At 41.6% G+C, this 6,913-nt stretch overlaps 1 pseudogene; it reads left to right on the top strand.

Annotated features, from left to right (window-relative positions):
• The first annotated feature begins 4,813 nt into the window (after positions 1 to 4,813).
• LOC101707485 (coiled-coil domain-containing protein 112 pseudogene) lies at positions 4,814 to 6,384 on the top strand (annotated as a pseudogene).
• Positions 6,385 to 6,913: the final 529 nt, after the last annotated feature.

Genomic DNA, 6,913 nt, shown 5'->3' with positions numbered 1-6,913 from the left:
GAAAGGTAGAATGCTCTTTATTTTATTAAATGAGCTCTGACATGACAGTGTGTGAGCATTTGCAGTGCTAAAGTCCTCAGCTTCCTTGGAGAAATCACCTGGGTCTCCAGATAAAGGTGTTGGGCTGTAGTTGTGTGTGTGTGTGTGTGTGTGTGCATGTGTGTGTGCATGCATATGTCTTCTGTTGCTGTGTGCAGGCACATCAGTGTACATTATGTACAGGCACACTGTGGGAACTACTGGGGCAATTCCTAGAGATGCAGCTGCCCAATTCTAACAAACTGGCAGCAGCTGAACTCAGCGTCTCCTTATGTTGCAGAATACCAGAACTGGAAAACAGCTGGCACCCAGAGGTTTGGAGACAGTAAACAGCTTTATTTACACCGGTGGACCTAATCAGGATCTCTCCCCTAAGAAGTCAGGTTCAGAATATTGGTGGGCTGGCAGTTTTACAGTGTTGCAGGCAGGAGGTACACAATCAGAAGCAGAGTATTTGGCAGTCTTTGGTTGGTTAGTTATTTGACTTTTTTTTTACATCTATCAGCCTTAATTCTACTGGAGTTTTCCTGGGAATAGAGCAAGCAGAGTTTACAGAAGGCAGAGCAGTGGAGAAAGCCAGAGCAGAGTTCTAGCAGGACTTTCTGAGTCCATTGCACTCCTTTGGTGGCAGATTACAGAAGTTGTCATGGCTACCCAGGTACATTCTACAAAGAGCATATTTACCTAGTTAATCCATAGTTGCTCAACAACACAGTTAATGCATAGTTGTCCAATTCCAGTTATTTTTTTTAAAAGTATCTGTCTGCCTGGAAATTCCCTTTCACTTACTCACTGAGAGATGTGGCCAACCTCTGCCCATGTCCAAAGCTTTGCAGAATAATCTGAATCCAGGTAGGAATGCCAGTCTCCCATGCCCTCATCCCAGCTGGGCAAACTGACTAAAGAGTCAGGGCTGGAGTCTGGGACCTTTCTTTGGTTGTTCTTTGAGGCCCCTCCTGCTGTATTTGCCCTCAGATGTACAAACCCTTTGTGCTCCAAATCACATGGGAAATGCTATGAATGTCACGGGAGGAGATACCTTCTGTCTTAGTTTCAAAGAAAGTGATTTGCACCAAATGTTAATACACAGGAGAAATACTGAAAATAAATTGAAAAGAACAACTTTAAGTTATTCTTGGCTTATGTTATGTCTTGAGTCTAGATGTCCCCCTAAAGCCTCATGTGGTCATAGGCAGGGCTTTTCTGGAGGTGGCTGGATCTAGGGCATGTAATGCTGAAACTGATTCCTAGTGCAATGTTAGGACTGAGGGCACTAGGATTATATGGGGAAAGGGAAAGGGGACATTACCAGAGACTCCTGCAGTGGTCCTGGTCTCCTGCAGGCCAGTACGACGTCCGTGAGATAGGAAAGTGGGAAATAGAAAAAACACACAGACAGAGACTTGAGAGAAACTGAGTCTTAGGCTGATCTAAGCTGCTCTGGGCAGCAAAGACAAAGGACTCCCAGGACATCCAGGGTTTATTCTTTACAAGCCTGGGAAGCGGGAAAACTGGACAGGCCTTGGAACACCTGCTGATAACAAGTATCAAACAGGCAGGACTGTAGAATGAGGGCACAAGCATATCTTTGCAGAAGAGAACAAATGGTTAATTCAGAGGGGAAGAACTTGGTTGACCTTGGCTGGGAGTGAACTCAGCCAAGCTTTGCTACTTCCAATGTAACAGAGCCGAATTACGGAGGAGCAAGAAGCTTGTGCCACTGTAGCCTGCTAATACTAGGCAGAGGTGTCTGCTACAACATTAAGGGTGTAACCTGGATAAGGTATAAGGAATGGAAAGAGTTGTGGTCATTCTTTTTTGTTGCTTTGCTACCTTCTACCTGCCACGGACTAGTTCTCCTGTGCGATGCCTCTCTGCCAAGCCACCTTGCCTTGGAGCCAGCTAATTATGGACTGAAACCTCTACAAACCATGACCTAAATAAACGTTTCTTCCTTTAACTTTGGTTGTTGGGTATTTTGTCTCAGCAATGAGAAAAGTAACTAAGAATTTGGTTCCACAGAAGTGGGATTGTTGTTGTGACTATACCTGCCTGACCATGTGGTACAGGGGCCTTTGGACTGGCTTGTGGAAAGAGTTTGGAAAGGTTTGGAAAAAGTGGCTAGAACACCTGAGGCTGTACTTGAGAGGAGATTCTGGTCTGAGATCAGAGGACTAGAAGGCTGATAGAAACCCTGCCAGTAAAGATCAGGCTCAGGAGATTTCTGCTGGGAAGAAGGACTGCATTGGCTGTTGGACTCCAAACCATATGTCTTGTACCTTGGCAGAAAGTTTGTCTGCATTTTGCCCACATCCAGAGACTCCCTGAGACTGACATTAAGGGTGGCAGACTAATAGATCTTGTATAAGAAATTTCAAAGCAGACTAATGTTGAAGTGATGACATGGCTACCCTTGAGGGTTTTTTAGCCAAATTTTTGTTGAGAATAAAGAGCAAAGAGCTCAGCAGAATGATTTAAACTGTTTTGAGTTTTGCCAGAAAAAAAAAACTCCAGTAAACCCATGGACTGCAGGGATAGAGCAGATGAGATCTTGATTGCTGAGCAGGAAAAGAATAGAAAAGATGGCCTGAGTACACCACCAGGAGCAGGACTCCACCCTTTGCAGCCTCAAAATTGCAAAAGTGAAAGACTTGGCTTTGAGAAGAGAGCCTAAGAGCACCATGTTCCAGAATGGTGGCAGCCTAGGGAAGTTGTTCTTTGGGATTTGGTTCATAGACACTGGAGCCCTACAGCCAAGACAGAAGGAAGCTTGGCTACTGCTCCAGCTGGCAGCAGACCTTGGCATCACCCACATAGTGCTGGTTTTAGGCACATGCAGAATGCAAGAGTTGTGGAGTCAGGAAGGCTTCCACTCAGATTTCAGAAGAAGGCCTGGGAGGCCAGGCAGTGTGCCCCTGAGAGGGCAGTGTGTGAAGCTGTGAGTGTAAAGCCAAATGTGTGATGGAGACCTCAGAAGTTCAGAGAAGCCGGGAGTGTGGATCATCTGAGGAAAGCTGCAAGGAAGGGCAGAGCAGAGCCAGGCCCAGAGAGAAGCCATGGGAGCTACAATCACTGGCAGTGCTGTAGGGGTGGAGCCACCCAAGCCCTTTGGATTGTCTGAGATGCTGGAAGGAGAATTGTGGGATTTAATGTTTGTCCTGCTGGATTTTGGTCTTGCTTTGTTCCCTCCCTTGCTATCACTTTTTTGTAACTTTTGGAAGGTAAATGTCTATATTATGCCATTGAATGTTGGAAGTGTTTAACTTTCTTTTCATTTGTACAAGGGCTTTCAGCAAGAGTTTTCCTTAAATCTCAGAGAGACTTTGGACTTGCACTTTTCAGCAGTGCTGAAAATGTTAGCTAGCACTTTGGCAGCTCTTAGAGATGGACTAAACGCCTTTTGCATAAACGGATATGCAAGAGTCTTTGGGGGGCCAGAAGCGGAATGAGATAGCTTGTGTCTAGATGTCCTTCCACAGCCTTATGCAGTCATAGGTCAGGCTTTTTCAGAGGTGGCCGGATCTAGAGTATGTGATTAACTGGGGGTGCAATGTTAGGATCAAGGCCACTAGGATTAAGCGTGTGAGTGCTACCTGCCCTAAGGGTGGATATCCTGGATAACATATCAGGGACAGAAAGAGTTGTGGTTCCCCTTTTTGTGGCTTTGCTGTCTTCTACCTGCCATGAACTCGTTCTCTGTGTTGCCCCTCTGCCACCCTGCCTTGGAGCCAGCCAATTATGGACTGAAACCTCTACAAACTGTTAGCTAAATAAATCTTTCCTCCTTTAACTTTGGATGTTGGGTATTTTGTCTCAGCAACAAGAAAAGTGACTAAAACAGCTTATGTTACAATGTTTATTTTCTTGTATTAGAAAAGATTCCTTTGTAGAGAAAAAATATATTTTTCATTAAGGCAAAGACCTATTTCTCCTTTTTGTACTTTGTCCCTGGTCAAAACCTTAATGTGCAATCGAAGTTTGGTTGCCTCAGGCCAATGCCCTCTGTGCCCTGCGTGATTCTGTGTTGCGTTGCTGCAGAGCTCCCAGCCCCATCTTATCCTGCTCACTCATGGGGACTTCCAGAACCCGGTCCTCACCGCGGCCCAGGTCCTAAGGAGCCCTGTACCTTCCTCGTGTGTTGGCAAGTGCAGTTAATGAAGCAATACTTTCAGTGAAAAAAAATTATTATCTTTAACAAGTGGTGCTGGGAAACTGGTTACACATTGGCAGAAAATTGACCTAGACTCATATCTTTCACCATATACTAAACTAAAATCAAGATGGACCAACTATTTAAATGTTAAGATAAAAATACTTAATCTGCTGGAAGACAAAGTAGGTAGACAGAGGCGTAGGCAAGAACTTTCCAAATAGAACCCTAATTACACAAGAAATACTATCATGAATCAGTGAATAGGATTATATCAAATTAAAGTAAACAAGCAACAGAGTGAAGAGAGAACCTACAGAATGGGAAAATATTTTGCCAATTACTCTTCTGACAGAGGACTAATATCTAGAGTTTACAAAGAACACCAATATATCAGACCCCCGAAAATACAAGGCCAAATCAAAAACTGGGCCACTGAACAGACATTTCTTAGAAGAAATATAGGGCCAGAGATTTAGCTCAGTGGCACCGCGTCTGCCTCGAAAGCACAAGGTCCTGAGTCTGATCCCAGTAAATACATCAATGGCCAATAAATACATCAAAAATTGCTCCAACATTGGCTATCTTTTTTTTTTTTAAGTCAGTAACAGCGGGCCGCACCTCATGGACCGGTTTGCGGAGACCCGGGGGATTTGCTTGGGCACGAACGCCCAGACCCTCCTGGCCTCTGCCCCCTGAGCGACTTGGTGAGGAAACACGGCCGCCTTGACGACGGCCATGGTGGTGGGGACCAGAATGATGGCTATGTCAGTACTTCAGGTGGAATTCATCCTTTTCAACTTCAAAACTGGAAGCAGAAAGTTAGTCTAACAAAGAAAGCAGAATTCATATGCACAGCAGAAAAATTTAAAAATCAACTTATTATAATAGAGAAAGGTAAACACAGTCATTTCTACAACCAAAAAAAATGACTTCAGAATTGAGCACAGTATGCTGGAAGAATTGGAAAATAAATTGATTAACAGCAGGAAAATGGAAAGAGCAAAAATCCAGCAACAGTTAACAAAAATACATAACAATGTAAAGAAACTTCAGCATCAGTTAAAAGATGTGAAGCCTACACCTGATTTTGTTGAAAAGCTCAGAGAAATGATGGAAGAAATTGAAAATGCAATCAACACTTACAAAGACTGATAGACGATGAGCTTATTAAAGAAGAAAAAACAACAAATAATGAATTGAGTGCCATATCAAGAAAAATTGACACATGGGCTGTGGGTAATTCAGAAACACAGAAAGCTTTCAGAGCAATCTCAAGTAAAGTTTCTGTAGACAAAATGACACCAAATACTCTTCCAGCAGCAGTGGTAGATTTTGAAAAATTCCTGCAGCAAACAGGAGGACGACGGGGAGGCTAGGATAATTATGACCACCAGAACTTTATAAAAGTGAGAAATACACATAAAGGGAAGCCTGCATTTATGAAAGAAGTTCTAGAACTCCTCCCGGGAAGAACACAGGATGAAGTTCAACAGCATGAGAATGGTATCAGAAATTTCTGACTCTAGAAGAAAGAAAAAAAGTGTCTATTCAGAATTGGAAAACTAAAAAGCAGCAAATGAAGCAGGAAATTTTCAAGTTAAAAGAGAAGGCAGACAATATTCCTGTGCTTTTTTCATAATAAACCAGAAGGTAATCAGAAGCAAAAAGAGGAAGAAAGAAAGAAACAGAAGTTGGCAGTTGAAGGTTTGAAAAAACAGAAAAGCATAGAACTGTCAATGAAATATGCTTCTAAGTCAAAAGAAGAAGAAGAGGAAGAGAAAAAGCAACAGAAAGAATGCCAATGCCAGCTTAAACTAAAATTACTGTTAGAAAGTTACACCCAGCAGAAGAAAGAACAGGAAGAATTTTTGAGGCTTGAAAAAGCGATAAGAGAAAAGGCAGAAAAGGCAAACTGTTGCTAATGAAATTACCAGGTTTCAAGAAAGAGATTTATATAAACTTGAATTGAAAATTCTAGCTAGGCAAGCAAAAGAAAAGGAAAAGGCAGAAAATGAAGAAGATTGGCAAAATTAAAGGAAAAGGTTGAAAATAATGTTAGTAGAGATCCCTCTAGGCTTTACAAATCTACCAAAGGTTGGGAAGAACAAACCAAAAGCATAGGACTAATAGGTTCTGGGCCACTTCTACATATCCCACACAGGGCTATTCCAACCAGGAGACAAGGAATATAGAGGAAAATATGAGATAATGGAAATACTATTCATTTGGTGAGAGAACTAGCATATTCAGTAATACCAGGAGAGCGTGACTAACCATATTCTTTAAATATCATTAGCCTAGTCAGATTCCTTATTGTGCTGTATGTAAATTGAGAGGTACTGTAAGTTTTATTCTGCATCATTAATGGTTCCTGTTTCTACTTATAGGGTGTTTATGGAGGGTATATATTGCCCTGTTAGTGATATAAAAGTTATTTATATAAATTTATGTTACAAACATCCATTTAAACACCCAAAGCATTTCAAAGATACTTTTGTTTTTTGGCATGGCATAGCAAAATAAATCAAGGCAGTCATAGAGAAGCATTTTTTAAACCAAAATTTTGTAACTTGGAAGTAAGTTATCTTGAATAATAAAAATATGCCTTTTTTAAAAGAGTTATGAAATAACTTAGTACTTTTTCTAAGTTTAAAATATTGGTAGTTTATCAGTTATTACATTTTTGTGTAATAAATATTTTGTACTTGAAGCAAAAAAAAG

Source organism: Heterocephalus glaber, unplaced genomic scaffold (genome assembly GCF_053883595.1).
Source record: "Heterocephalus glaber isolate CG9 unplaced genomic scaffold, H.glaber_assembly_v1.0 deba00001760, whole genome shotgun sequence".
Taxonomy (NCBI): Eukaryota; Metazoa; Chordata; class Mammalia; order Rodentia; family Bathyergidae; genus Heterocephalus; species Heterocephalus glaber.
This window is presented reverse-complemented; position numbering and strand designations above follow the sequence as displayed.